Genomic DNA, 16161 nt, shown 5'->3' on the forward strand with positions numbered 1-16161 from the left:
CACATGAAGCATTTTTAGCAGCATTTATCACAATCTTACAGTTTGAATTTATAGTATATTATAATGTGTTTGCTAACATCCAAACCATACAGGCACACAAACAATAATTGGTAATAGATAAGGACAGAGAATATCATCTTTAGCTGCTGATGAAACCAAGGCTTTGAGAGCCCAAGGTAAGATAGCTAATAGGTGGAACACGGTGTGAATTCCATCCTGTTTGGTACCAAAGTTCAACAGTCCTTAACCAGTCTAAATTATAGCCTCGCTCCACAAGAGCACCTTTTCCAAGAAAATATGGCTAAAGTTGAAGGCAGGGGCCAATTCCAAGTTGACTTGATGCCACTGGGACTCAGAAACCAATACCTCAAAATATAGCACTTCAACATGCTGAACCGAAGAGCCTCAAGGTCTGACCTTTCCCACCCCACCTCTAACTATCTCTCCCAAAGCACAGGATGGATCTGAAGTTCCTTTATCTGTTTAACATCCAGATCCATCAATGAGGATAGGGTTTTTTTTTTTTTTTTTTTTTTCTCCACCCCTGGTAAGACCAAAAATGTAAACACACCTGAACAGACCCTTCACAAGATAATGTCTGCCTCCCAAGATCATTCAGATTCCAAAGTGAACTATTTACAAGTTAATTTCTGTTCCCAGAGTCATTCCTTCTCCCTCTGATACAGTTTGCCTCTGTGTCCTCATCCAAATCCCCTCTTGAATTATAATCCCCATGTGTCGAGGGAGGGAAGTGATTGGATCATGGGGGCTGTTTTCTTTCCCCCATGCTTTCTCGTGATAGTGAGTTCTCAAAAGATCTGATGGTTTTATAAGCGTCTGGCATTTTTCCTGCTTGCACTTCTCTCTCCTGCCACCATGTGAAGAAGGCCCTTGCTTCTCCTTCATCTTCCACCATGATTGTAAGTTTCCTAAGGCCACCCCAGCCATGTGGGACTGAGAGTCAATTAAGCCTCTTTTCTTTATAAATTACCCAGTCTCAGGGAGTACCTTTACAGCAGTGTCAGAACTAATACACTCTAGTAATCCTATTGCCTCTTAACAGAATTCCTCTTCATCCTGTTCCCATAACCAGTTTTGACAGGGTGGTATATAAGCTTTGAAACCCATTGGACGGTATGTAATCAAGCTGTGGTTCTCCTGTGTACATGTTAATAAATTTTGGATGCCTCTTCTCCAACTAATCTGCCTTCCTTGAGTTGAATTTTTTTTTTTTTTATTGAACCTTCAGGGGCAAAGGGGCTGTTTTCTCTTGGCGCCTACAATGCCAAATCCTGGGCTTAAACTCTGCTATTCTGTCCCACTCCTCTAAAAAATTCTTTCGCCTTTTGAATTCCTTGACATCACACTTTTCTAATTCTATGCCTTTCTTGTTTTTCCAAAAAAGTTAAGGTTTCTTTCCCATTCATTCATTCAACTCATTGTTGCTACTTGTAACAATAGTTATTACTTCTTGTGACTTCTGCATTTCTGTCTAACTAGTCACCCTGTTTTAATTTCTTACTCTTTAATCCTTCTTCCAAAAAAAACCCAAAGTCTCCTCCTAAAATTTCATTTACCATTACAATTGAGAAATAAAAGTAAAATTCTAAGCCATCCAGCTGACTTAATGGACCCCCCTCTCGGCCAAGGGGACCCCAAAGAAACCTTGAAAACTGAGTTTCCAGCCATGATGGGATGGGAGGTCAGACACCTTGTTATATCCTCCCTCACTAACTGCCATTAGGCTTTCATCCATAAGGGTGAAAAAGAAGCCAGCCCTCTCAAAAGACTCCACCACTGATATCAGCCAAATGCCTGGAGCTGCCCTTCGTGGTTTCCACAAAACAACTGACTAGCATGTCTTCCTGATAAGAGACAACCATCTATAGAGTGGTCTGGCCAGTCTACAGAGGATGCACGATGAGGGTTTTGATGTTCTCTGCTTCACCTTTTGACATCAGAGGGCCAGAAACTCTACCCTCAGATCATGCTAATGCTGCCATTTTTTGAGATGGGACCCATGAAGAGGCATGAAGCTCAATTGGATATGCACATGCTTCTCCTTTCATAAGTATTCGTGACTCCTCCTATGGTTTATTAAATATATTTATACTGAATATATTTGCTCACTCCACCCACTCACTCCACCTAGCATAAACTCCTTTTCCCTTTGCCCCTCCCTCAAGTGTTTGTTTCCAGCTCCTGACCAGAGGCTACACTTCCCAGCCTGTCAGAATGGCCACCTGCAGGCTGCAGCCCTTTATGAAAACTAAAGCTCTCCTTTCTAAATTTACAAACCTCATCATTCTTCAGCTGACACAGTGAACATTGTTGATTGTCTTGAGAGAGTTGGCCTTTCTTCTAATAGATCCCAAATTAAGAGTCTTTATCTGTTCATATCCCCAAACAGTCTGTTTGCTCAAGGAAAAGTTCACTGGTCTGATTATCATTGATCTAATAGCAACGCCAAACTCTTGCCATTCATTGGTTAAGGAATGGGTATGTAACCCAATTTTAACTGATGAAAAGGCCAGGAAAGTTTGTGGCAGGCTTCAGAAAGCTGCTTCCTTTTTCTTTAGTGGATTTCTGAGATTCCCTCTTATGTCTTATATTTAAACAAGGAAGTGTACAGCCCGTAACACTACTAGAAACCATCTTTACACCTTGAAAAGAAGTCAACATTGTACAAAGAGCAGAGATTTAAAAAAAAAAGGGCAACTGGTGATATCATTAAATTGATCTACCCACCCAAGTGCCTACTTTATCTCTTGATTTATTGGATTGTGAGCCAATAGAATCTGCTTAGAACCACTTGAATTGGGTTTTCTATTTACAGTCAAAAAGCCTCTTGTCTGAGATATGCATTTTTTTCTTTCCTATTCAAAATGCTGAAATGATTAGGAATAAACTAAATTTTGTGGTATAGCATTCGAGAGTTTGTTCCTGGCCCCTTCTGTCTTGGAAACTTTGTCTCCCATTATATTCTGCTATGCACTTGACACTCTGGACATGCTTGGCTGCTTGCTCTCACCATGTCATTTGCTATCCCACAGGCCCCTGCATTTGTCCTGCATTTTCTCCTACTGAAATTCAGCTCTTCAAGATCCAGAGTAAAAGATACTTCCCTCTGAGATAGATTTTCAAAATTAGTATTGCTTCTTTTTATATATTCATACATGTTGCTTGTACTTGTGTGTGTAAATCTGGGTCCTCCAGGAGCCAGAGCAGCCAGGATAGAATTAAACTGCAACAGTGATGTCTGAGGAAATGTGTGGGAGAGAACATGAAGAGAGCCAAGGGAGGCTAGGGGAACTATCAGACTATGATGCAGTGAAGAAGAGAGAAAAGGGAAGGAAGCTGGATGCAGTGTAGTTATCAAGAAAGTTCAGCAAGGGTGGTGGTAAATCCTCAAGCCAGCCTTTCATCAGAGGAGTCTGACTTCTTCCAGAAACAGGCTGCCCTAGTATGGCTGCCACTCTCAGTCGTTGGCTGGGAGCAGCCTACAGGAAGCTTGGTTTCAGTGCAAAAGCTGCGATGCCTGTCATGAGAGGAACTTGTTCACTCCCTGCAGCTTTACACTACCTGCAGCTGGAGGGTAGGAAGGTACCTGCTCATGGCTGCCATACTCTTTATTACTCGTTCAGCTTGTCCTAAATTCTACATGTTATTTACATGAATCTCTTCCCTGCTGTATATAAACTCCTTAAGGGCAGGACCTGGATTCATCTTTTTGTCCCACTGTGTGTTTTCCATAGTATGATTCCAGTAGACTGCTGCTGTGTTACTGAACTGCATTCTGGAATATATTGCCTCAGACCTCTATATTTGCAATTCCTTAAAAAATGAATAGGAATAATACACCCCCTAAAGTCAATGAGAACTTGCTTTCATAAGATGTAAGATATTGTTCCATGATTAATAGTTTTAAAAAGTTTAATTCAGTCATACTCACCTGTCTTCTCCTACAGATCAATGTGTCTCCACAAAGAAGTTTGATTTTGAAATTTCAGCATTGATGAGGTAGTGAAGTAGAGCATTTGCTGATTAATACCCAATTTTTCACAAATTTAATCCCCAAGGCAGGTGGATGATTAAACTTGGAGTTAAATTTATAATGCACTTTAGTTTGGGCTGGAGAAAATTATTTCAGACTGGTATGATACACTCTACTATTTCTTCAACATTCATTTTTAGGCGACATGAAAATGGATCTTTCAGGTACATTTTTTTCAGATAAAAGGAAGATTAATAGTGGTCACTGAGGAGTAAAGGAGATTAGAAAAAATCTGTGATTATTTAAGGTATAATATGCATTATTAAGCAAGGAGGAAAAGCACGTAAATACAGGTATTTTGGCACTTCGTTATACTTTGTAATGTTCTATGTACTATCAATTTAGGGTCAATCAATTTATCTATGGTTAAGATATAATAAATAGTGCTTGTATCAGTTATGGTCCAATAAGGAGACAGAAACCACATAGTAATTTGAAAAGAGAATGCTTAATATAAAGAATCATTAACTATTTACAGAGAAAATTACAAAAAGGGAATAAAATAAATTCAAGAATACCCCAAGACTAAGTGAGTTTACCCAAGGAAGGAGGCCCTCTCCAATACTGGGACTCAGAGCTCTTTGGAGTGGTTGCTGTCCCTGGGATGGTGGAGAAGTTCACTGGGTTGCCCAGGCTGGAGTTGGTCCACAATCTGCAGGCTGATACTCACAAGCTGCAAGTCTCCTGCTGAGGTGCTCATGGGCTAAGCTAGTAGGCAGGACACTGCCTTCTGGGATGCTGATGAGATTTTGTGGAGAGCTACCTGCTGGGCTGCTGTTGAACTGGCTGAGAAGAAGCTGGCTGGGTACTGACTGGAATCACCAGAAAACCAGAGTCACCTGCAAGAGGTTTTGTTGAACTCTCTGGGCACCCACAGAACTCACCAGAATCTACCTGCAGCAGTGTGCCACTGAACATACTGATGTGAAGCTAGCTGGGGTGACTGTAGAGCTCATCCAGAAGCTGCTGCTAGGAGAATGAGATGCCTGGAGAGCCTGCTAAGATGACTGCAGCCCTCCCCGGAAACTGCCTTGGGAAGTACTGCTGTATCTCACTCATTACTGGAAAGCCTCCTGGAGCACTTTTGGAACCACTGCAAGACTTCTACAGCGGTGCTGCTGAAACTCCCTGGAAGTGAGCGCCACTGGGTGTCCTGAATGCCAGTCTAGCGCTGCAGAAGCAAGAATGCTGGAATAAAAACACCGGAACCAGGAAGAGACATCCCATCCTCCCGCAGTGTCCCTCTAGCGCCCTCTACTGACAATGCCTAGCATTAAGCCTGCTGGCAAGAGGAATGCTTCAGTGTCAGGCGATAAAAGAATGGATTTGGAGCTGAGAGGTAATAAATTGATAACTGACACAGTCCTTTTGTCAAAATCACAACTTTGTATTAAAATGTTCTCTTTACTCACTTGTCTCTTCCATTAGTAGATGATATGTGTTTCAAAAGTAAGGATACTTTTTATATTTCATGTGTAGCACAGCTCCTGGCACATATTATGTATTTACCAAACATTTGTGAAAATGTTGTACTGAATACATAAATATTGCTTCCTGTGCTAAAAGATTCACTTGGTCTGAGAGCACTAGGTCTGTACAAATTTAGATGGCATAGAGGGAAGCTGTTGTTTTCATTGTTTGTACACAGAAGGAAAATGGCAGCAGTGGTGATTGACACATAGCACACCTGTAGAGTCACTATTTTCTAAAAGTGGGATTTTTTTAAGTCACTAGGAATTTCAGTTAGGGTTGACTGATTGGAAATCCTCCACAAATCTCTAGGGGAAAAAAATTCTCCTTTTTTGAGCAGCAGTACATTCTACTCAGAAATGTACTGTGAAAATGAAAAAAGCAGTTATACTAGTAAGCTGAATGATGTCCATTTCACACAAACTTTAATAACATGGAAAAATGAAATAAAATAAAAACTACTGGAATATACAACAAAAGTTTATTGTGCTTAAGTATATATCAACAAGACCCATTCCTTTGACATTTTGATTTAAGGACTGAATTTATGTTGAAGGTTGAATTACTTGAATGAGTTTGGGAGTTGAAGAATAGAGAGATGAAATTATTTAGTCAATATCAAGCATCAAATAAATGCCTCAAGTAGATAGAATAAGAATAAAAAAGAAAGACAGAGAGATTTATTTTAAGGAATTGGCTCACACAATTGTGGGGGATGACAAGTCTGAATTTTACAGGGCAGGCTTGCAGGCCAGAGACTCATACCTAATATCTCGGTTTGGAGGCAGAATTCCTTCTCCCTTGGGAGACTTCAGTGCCGTTGTTGTTTTTCTTTGTTTCTTTTTTGAGATAGGGTCTTGCTCTGTGGCCCAGGCTGGAGTGCAATGGCACAATCTTGGCTCGCTACAGCCTCAAACCTCCTGGGGCCAAGTGAACCTCCCACCTCAGCCGCCTCGAGTAGCTGGTACCACAGGTGTGTACCACGACACACAGTTAATTTTGCTTATTTTTTGTAGAGATGAGGTCTCACTATGTTGCCCAGGCTTGTCTCCAACTCCTGGGCTTGAGTGATCCTTCTACTTCGGCTTCCCAAAGTGCTGCTACAGGCGTGAGTCACTGTCCACAGCCAGTGTTTTTTCCTTAAGGCCTTCAACTGATTGGATGAGGCCCACTCACATTGTAGAAAGGTAATCTGTTTTACTCAAAGTCTATGACTGGTTTAAATGTTAATCATATCTAAAAAGAAAAATCTAGATTGATGACTGAATGTCTGGGGACCATAACCTAGCCAAGTTGACACATAAAATTAATCATCACAGCATCTAACTTCATTTACAAAACCACCTTAGCAATGATAACACCAAAAGCTGACAAAGATAATTGAGACAGACAGAAACTATTAGCACAGTGTATTAGTCTGTTCTCACATTGCTATAAAGAACTACCTGAGACTATATAATTTATAAAGAAAAGAGGTTTAATTGACTCACAGTTCTGCAGACTTTACAGGAAGTATGGCTAGAGGTAGGCCTCAGGAAACTTACAATTATGGCGGGAGGCAAAGGGGAAGCAGGCACATCTACAAGGCTGAAGAAGGAGGAGGAGAGTGAAGAGGGAGGTGCTACACACTTTTAAACACCCAGCTCTCATGAGAACTCACTACCACAAGAACAGCAAGGGGGAAGTCCACCCCCTTGATCCAATCACCTCCCACCAGGCCCCTCCTCCAAAATTGGGGATTACAATTAGACATGAGATTTGGGCAGGGATAAAAATTCAAATCATATCATTCAGAAATCATAAAGGAAATAGTAACATAGAATTTAACAAAGCATTACTGGTATAAAATATTATGACCAAGTGGAGTTCATTGGATGAATGAAAAATTGGGTCAATGTTAGGAAATATGTTTAAACCCCTACATAGATTGAAAGATTAAACGGAAATTGAACATGTAATTATCATAGCAGAAGCTTAGCAGAACCATTTTTCTGGCCAGAGGAATTGAGAAAAGGGAACTTTAGGAGTCTGAGAATGTGGGGGAATCCCTGAAATGAGAGAGCTGGGCAAGAGAACTCTCTAACTATGCAAAAAAATCTGACACAAGCCCCCACTTATAGCTTATCTCTGAGTGTACAGAACATACCCAAAGAAGCTCAGCAAAGGCTTTGGGAATGGAACTATGATATAAAACAGGGACAAATTCACAGACTGGCCCATGCACAGGGTGGATTCATACAGCATAGCACAGCTTTGAGAAATGAACTGACAGTGGAACCATAGTCTAAGATGGAACTTTTAGTCTGAACATTGACTGATAGCTGACAGCAGTTAACATTCTCCACAGGAGTTTAACAGGACCCAGAGTCTCACAATATAATATTCAAAATGCCTGTGATAAAATACAAATGTATGAAAAGTATCACAAAAATCTAACCAATTAAAGTAAATGTTCATCTACAGATGCCGACTCTGAGATGACCAGATGCTAGAATAACTGGACAAAGGCTACTATTCAGGAATCAAATAGACTGAAGTGTTGATGTACTCAACAGAGTGGCTAAATCTCAGTTGCACGTGTTAAGTGAAATAAGCTAGACTAAGAAGGGTACATTCTGTATGATTCCACTTATATGGCATTCCAGAAAAGACAAAACTACAGAGATGGTGATATGTTAAATCAGTGGGTGTTTACAGTTAGGCATGAGGGGAGGGACAGACTACAATAACAGTCACAGTGGAATCTGGGGGGCAATGAAAAGTTCTGTATCTTGATGATGGTGTGATTACATGACTACTTGCATTTGTCCAAACTCAGAATGTACAGCAAGCCAGGTGTGGCAGCACATGCCTGTAGTCCCAGCTACTTGGGAGACTGAGATGGGAGAATCGCTTGAGCCCAGGTGTTTGAGGTTGCAGTGAGCTGTGATCACACCACTGTATTCGTGGTGACAGAGTGAGACTCTGTCTCTAAGAAATAAAATAATTTTTAAAACTTAGAGTTTATAACAAATAGAGTGAATTTACTTTATGTAAATTTAAAAAGAAATAATAATTTTTTTAATTACTCTTTCATGCTTCTGAAGAATGATTGAACTCTATTGATGCATCTCCCATCTTATATATTAACATTGTGGCAGCATTTTCATATTCCCTTGTTTTTTATAGCTACAAACCAGTCATCACATGTATTATTACTTTATACATTTAATCTTTCATTTTTAAGATTTATCAAGTTGTAAAAAGTTCTTTTCTACTTCTTGCATCTCATTTTTTCCTGAAATTAATGTTCTCCTCCCTGAAGTACCTTTCTTAATAATTCACTCAGCTCCATTTGTAATTTCTCTCATGTTTTGTTTATCTTAATAGCCATTCATTTTGACCTGACATTTGAATGATAGTTTATGTGGGTATAAAATCTGGTTTCTCAGTTATTTTCTCTGAATATTTTGAGTATATTATTTTACTGTCTTTTCACTGGTATTGATGCTGTTTATAAGTCATTATTTTGCCACGTTGCTTAACATCTTCTCTTTTATATTCAGTCATTTATCTAAGTGTGTATGTAGTTTTGCTATCCTGTTGATTACTTGATTTGACTTATGAATCTTGGGTTCTATCTTTATTAAATTCTGAAAACTCCTATTTTACATCATTTATAAAATTTGCCTCTTTTCAATTTTCTCTAATGTCTTCTTATGTAAAACCAGTTATATGCATGTTGAACTTTCTCATTCTGTCTTTCATGTCTGTTCATTTTTCTCTCACATTATCTATTTTTTATATTGTGTTGCTTTCTGGATCATCTTCTCAGTACAATTTACCAATTCACTAGTTCTATTTATAAATATAATAATATGTTTAATCTATTCAATATTTTAAAAATTCTAGTGACTATAGATTTATTTTCTACAAACCCATTTTTTTTGTTCTTAAAATTACCTGGTAACTTTCATAGTGATTTATACGTTTCTCATATTCTTGTTTGTTTAGTTTATACTACTTTAATTATTTAAACATAATCATTTTATAGTTTGTGCCTGATAATCTTATTCTTGATGTTATTCTTGGGGCTTAATCATATCTTTTTTTTTCTCTGCTGATTCTTTTTGTGGTGCATTGTTTCCTGTGTGTTTTAGAATTGTAGATTATAAACTTATCTTCCCAGGACTTTATAGTGAGAATCCTATGTGATGTGATTTGATATACCACAGGATTCTAATTAATCCAGGAATAAAATTTATGTTAATGTATACAGTTACCACACTACAGAGATGATGGAAATTCAAACCTGAAACCTGTGTGATTGGGTTCATGATCGTAAATTTATAAGAAATGTTTTTCTTTCTTGATTTTTTTCAACTACAGCCCTGGCTAAGACTAAAAGTTTTCCACCTCACCTACCTGTGCTATGGACAGATAATTTTTAGTCTACTCTTCTCTATGTATGTATATAACTTCAATTGCTTATCTTTCTATAGACCCAGTTCCTTACATGCTATCTCAGCATGAAATTATGTTCAGTTAATTTCCAAGCCTCTAGTTTATCGAGATTCACATGCTCCTCTTAGAAGACTGAAGTATCAACTCACACTTAATCTTGCTGTCTACAGTTCTCTTTACATGTTTGTCTTCTGGAGATTTCCCTCACTTTTTTGTTAGGATAGCTATGTGTTTTTAAATTATATATGCTATCTTTTATCCGTCACTTCTATGTATTTTTATATGAAAGATTTTTAGTTTATGTAGACTGCCCTATTTTCAGAAAACCTTCAACTTCCTTTTTACATTATATTTAAATATATTAATTTGCCGACATTTTTATAAACACAAAATATTTGATATTAATTTTGAAGGCATTTTAATGGCTTCAGATCAGGACAAAAATTACATAACATGGCCAATAAATGGTTCATGTTAAAAGACTAAAAGCCTAATCACAGGTTAATAAAAAATGTAGTCATCTAGAATTTTTACAACCAATTTGAAGAAAACACTGAATACAGAAATGGTCAATGGGATAATTGCATAAATAACTTTTCTTGGGATAATTGTGTAAGTAACTTTTCTTCGCAGGCAAAATCTCTTACTAATAGATCCTAATTCTAGCAAGAAAATTGACATAGAATTTTGAACATCTAGTGTACAAATTGATGGTTTTGGATGTTTGCTGTTCATCAATTCTTAGAGACATAAAAGTGATTTAGCATAACGTTAGCAGGCCTGCACGGAAATGAGTAAATGCTTTTATGGCTGATAGTAATATAAATTGGTGCCATTTTTCTAAAAAGCAAAAGGGCAGTTTGTAACAAGATCTTGAAAATATATTTGTATCATTTGACAAAAAGAATTCTACTTTTGTGTATACAGCTTTACTTTTTATTCATCTGTTTTTTTCTTCCTTTGTTCATTGACCAACGGTATTTAGGGAGCTGTTTGTATGCCAAGCATTATGATTATTCTGTGGATAAAAACATAATTCAGACATGCTTCTTTCGTTGAGAAACCACAGACCTAATTGTGTAACTCACTTCTCCTCCTTCTTTCACACTGCCACCCTGTTCCCCAAAGACATGCATTATCTACAAGTATATGTTAAAACTTGATAGTTTATTATGGCCATTATATTTCACATAAGCTCCTTCAATATTAATACAAAGCAATATAATGGTAACATGAATAGTGAATATGTCAGTCTACTTCTTCTATGAGGGAGTAATACAGTCCACAATTAACCTCTAGCCATAGATATCTAAATAATGGAAAACTATAAAGAAAAAATATCTTTTATTATTTATTTTTAATTTAAACATATATATTCATTGAGTATAACATGATGTTTTGAATATGTATACTTTGTGGAATGGCTAAATCAAACTAATTAACAAACTGTCATTTTTTTTTTTTATGGTGAGAACACTTTAAATCTACTCCCTTAGCAATTTTCAAGAATATAATACATTGTTATTAACTATAGTCACTACAATGGACAATAGGGGAAAAACTATTTTTCAACATTGGAGAACATGCCACACAGGACTGTGAATTCTGAAGTGAAAATATTGATATTAGACCTCCCATCACCTACACTTTCTGCCCAGAGGCAATTCTTTATAGTGTAGATAGGAAAACCTAAACAGTCTGACAATTATTCTGAGTTGAATAGACCAAGGTTGAAGGTATAAAAAGATTAACCAATAGAATTCATGGGGCAGATTACCCAAAAATCACAGGTACATGGATAAAATGTCCAGAAATCTAAGTATGGAACCCTTGACTTTTTACCTAAATACCAAAGTGTTTTTACATAGAGTGAATACTCCATAAGCCCAGACAAAAACAGCTTTCAAGAAATGAATAATTACTTACGACTTGTAAAACAAAATTTCCAGAGTTCACAGAGCCAGGAATAAAGTACTCACAATCCAAGTAGAGAGATCTCATTGAAGACATGAGGCTTGAAGGAGCTTCATTTCAAACTTACAATAATGACTACTCTAGACACAACTTAAAAGAGCTTAAATGGCCAGGTGTGGTGGCTCATGCCTGTAATCCCAGCACTTTGGGAGGCTGAGGCGGGCAGATTACCCGAGGTTGGGAGTTCGAGACCAGCCTGACCAACATGGAGATTATAGGCGTGAGCCACCGAGCCCGAGACTGTGCCATTGCACTCCAGCCTGGGTGACAAGAGAGAAACTCCATCTAAAAAAAAAAAAAAAAGCTTAAAAACAAATCTCAAAGGCAATATGCTAATCAAAAGAAACTTGATTGCTTTCCAGAAAATAACTAGAGTATTTTAAAATACAAAATCCAGCAGTCGACAACGTAAAATTCACAACATTTAGCATCCCATCAAAGCTCACTAGATATGAAGAAGGGAAATGTAACTCACAATCATGAGAAAAAAATCAGTTACAAAAGAGATGACAGATGATGAAATTTGCAGAAAATGATGTTAAAATATCTATTATAAATATGGTACATATGCTCAAATATATGAAAGATAGTAGAATCATGATGAGGAGGGAAATTGAAAGTGTAAAAAAATGGAATGTAGCTCCTAAAGATGAAAAACACAAAATCTGAAATGAAAAAGACACTAGAGGGGGTGAAGAGTATATTAGACTCTGCAAAAATAAAAGGTTAGTGAACTTGAAAATCTAGCGACAGAATCTATTCAAAATAAAGTACAGAGACAAAAGACAGAAAATAGTAAACAGAGCAGAGTAACATATGGAACAGTATGAATCAGGCTAAACACATAATTAGAGTCCCAGAAAGAAGAAAGCAGACAGAAAAACAAAATCACTAAAATTTTAATTTAAATGCAGGGGAAAAATTATACTACTAACTAGAATCTTTACTCAGTGAAAATAGGTTTCAAAAATGGAGGTCATTCTTCCACAGTTCAGGTCTCTGAAAAACTTCCATCTCCCACTGAAAGTTGTAGTCTAAGAGTGAAGCCATCACATACAAGGACTTCAGGGCTAACTGTAAAGTCAGTCTGAACACTTGCATTAGTTGATCTTATTTATTATCACAAGCCTGAAAACACACAGCTCTAGAAAAGGTGGCCTCCCCATGCATATATATAATTTTTAAAAAGGAGAAGGCACTTTGTGAGGCTGAAGCAGGAGGATCACTTGAAGCCAGGAGTTCAAGACCAGCCTGGACAATAAAGCAAGACTCTGTCTCTACAGAAATAAAAATTAAAAATAAAAAAAGAGGGCAATAAAAAAGGGAACAATCAGCACAAAGAGGGCTGAAATGTGCAACAAAAATCAGCACAATGAAAACGATGAATAACGAGCCCTAGAATTCAAAGAGATGGGGTACCAGTTTTCATTACATTCTGAAAAACACACTACAAATAAACTATTTTTAAAAATAAAAGTGAAGGAAAAAGAAAAAGAATGGCAACCCATTGATTGAGCCCTTCATTTTCTCTTACAATTGTTTTTGATACATAATAGTTGCATGTATTTATGGGGCACATGTGACAGTTTGATACATAGATACAACGTGTAATGTTCAAATTGGAGTGAGATATCCATCACCTCAAACATTTATCATTTCTTTGTGTTGGGAACATTTCCAATCTTCTCTTTGAGCTATTTTGAAATATACAATGAATAATTATTAACTATAGTAACCCTATTATACTATTGAACACTACAACTTAATCCTTCTGTCTAACTGTATTTTTGTATCCATTAACCAATCCCCATATGTTCTTGATAAAGTTCAATCAAATCTTTTGTGAACACACATTCTCAGGTCTTTTGGGATATGATTATCAGCAATTCTCTGACCTTCAAAGAGAAATCTGAGTGAATTCACTGGAACTCCCAACGTTGGCAGTATACTTCTCTTGAGTTTCCTGAGATGTGTTGCCATTTCCACTTTGAAGTGAATCTTAACAGCTATCTGATTTTAATGTATTCTCCTTCCTTCTTATTCCCCGACTCCTCGGTTAAAGAATTTGTCTCCCGGTCAGACAAAGTGATGGTGGCTTCACTCAGTGGTCTCCTCTGAACAATAGGTATCAGCCTAGGATACGCAGAACCTTGCTCCAGGGTTTACAAATCCACCTCTCTTCCTCACAGCACAATCAGGAAAACACGCTTTTTAGGTGGGCAACAAGACCCAACCTAAGCTAATGAATCTCTTTGTGCTGGGTGTTTGAATCTGCTGTGGAGATACAATAGGTAGGAAAGGAAGTAGAGTGAGTCATTTCAGATATAGGTGTGCATGAGTTTCCACTCAAATGTACTACTGGTGCCTATTCCCAGGAGTATGTAGGCTCTCTTCATCGGGTACTTTCCAGGTATGTTCCTCTTGTAGTCTAAAAACGTGCCAATTTCCAAAAAAAAAAAAAAAAAAGGTGAGAATGGGGTAGCCCCTTAACTAAAAATCAGATAATACTATTTGTTAAAAATCTAAAATGTAAAACAGGCCATATACACAATCTGTAATTATAACAACTCTACAAAGTTTATATTATGATCTTCCTTGCGGCAGAATGCAAATACTTCATCCCTTCTGCACCAAGAGTCTCATTATTCTCTCTCCCTCTCTCCCTATCTGACTTGATATTCATTCTATGATTTTGTCCCTGTGTCTCTCAGTTTCATGTCTCCTGACTCATAAGTATGGCACATCTTTATATTTTGTCTTGTATTTTGTCTTGGCTTATTCATAGATACTCCTTAATATTGCCCCTCCCAGGTCAGACTACCCCTTGGCTATATTTTTTTCTGACTGCAAGAGGCATTTGTTCATTCAATAAATATCCATTAAGCCCCCACAGAATTCTAACTCAGCAGTGAGAAAAGTAGGTCTATGGACAGTACAGTGCTTATAACATTTCAGAATGAGTGCTTCTCCTCTGGCCAAGGCCAAAGCCTATTAGTGAGCTTGATTAACTCCTTCACCTTAAGTCAGCAAGACAAGATGTAGCAGAATAGCATAAGTGAGGCAGATGACTTCAGTGACAGCTGATCTGAGCACATGCTTTGGTTAAATTCTAACTTTATAAATATTTATTGAGCATCTAGGCAGAAGCCGAGAATGGGAGTATGGTGGTGAATAAGGTAGATAAGATCTAGAACTTACTGGAACATACACTTTAGTAAGACACATGGACATTGAATTAGTGCATGATGAAAATCTTGTAAGTTGAAATGAAGGGCACTTAGCCTAGTGAAGAGTGAGGGAAGACGATTCCAGGCAGAGGAAATAAAACTCAGAATGACTCAGAATTAAGAAAGAGCTTGGAATACTGGGTGAACTGAGGGTGGATGGAGGTGGTGGTCTGGAACAGGGATAATGGGAGGGGGGGTGGTAAACAGGTGGAAAGGTAAGCTTGATACTGAACTGGGAGCCTCTGGGGTCTTGTTAAGAATTTAATTTATCTTGAAAAACAAGGGAATCTTTAAAGAATTTAGATAATTTTAAGCAGGTGAGTAACATGATTAGATTTACATTCCTAACCTAACACAGTAAATAAAATAAGCAGAATAGGGGACTTTGGTTCAAATATGGCAGATGGAACAGGTACACCTCTAGCTGCTCCCCCAGTCCTTTCTAAAATAACAGTAAAGGTATTTTTTAAGAAAGCAGAAACCCTAAATAACAAGGAGAAGAGTAAAACTGATCCCATCAATAAGATTTTGGAAGCTGGAGAGCAGATGGCCAAGTGGTGAAGGATTTAATAGGCTCAAGAAAACCAAACCAACAGTGGAAAAGCAGAGAACCAACCTGATTTATACAATAGAATCCCCCCAAAGCTCAGCAGCTGGTGCCACCAGCTGCTTCTAAATGTAGACATGACAGGGACCAAGGAAGGCACCAGAGTCAGGAGCATTGGTCTAACGTCTGTTTAAGAAGCAGTCAATCTCTGTTCCACGTAGCTGGGCTACTGTGTTTCACTCATCCTGGGGAAAGACTGAAGGCTTATTCTCTGGAAAGGAGGTTACTGGACTAGAGGATACCCAAGCATGGCCAAGAAGGAGTAAGATAGGTGTTGTCAACAGACCGGTACTGAGACCTGGCAACTTAATTCTCCACTCCTAGACAGCTAAAAGGCAAGCTTTTGTTCATAAGGCAAGAATGTGGAATGATCTCCTTTAAAGAAC

The 16161-nt window shown here is 37.8% G+C and overlaps 1 pseudogene; it reads left to right on the forward strand.

Annotated features, from left to right (window-relative positions):
- The first annotated feature begins 3465 nt into the window (after positions 1-3465).
- Positions 3466-16161, forward strand: part of LOC116476921 (UDP-GalNAc:beta-1,3-N-acetylgalactosaminyltransferase 2-like) — a 28912-nt pseudogene continuing 16216 nt past the window's right edge.

Source organism: Hylobates moloch, unplaced genomic scaffold (genome assembly GCF_009828535.3).
Source record: "Hylobates moloch isolate HMO894 unplaced genomic scaffold, HMol_V3 SCAFFOLD_2, whole genome shotgun sequence".
NCBI classification, from domain to species: domain Eukaryota; kingdom Metazoa; phylum Chordata; class Mammalia; order Primates; family Hylobatidae; genus Hylobates; species Hylobates moloch.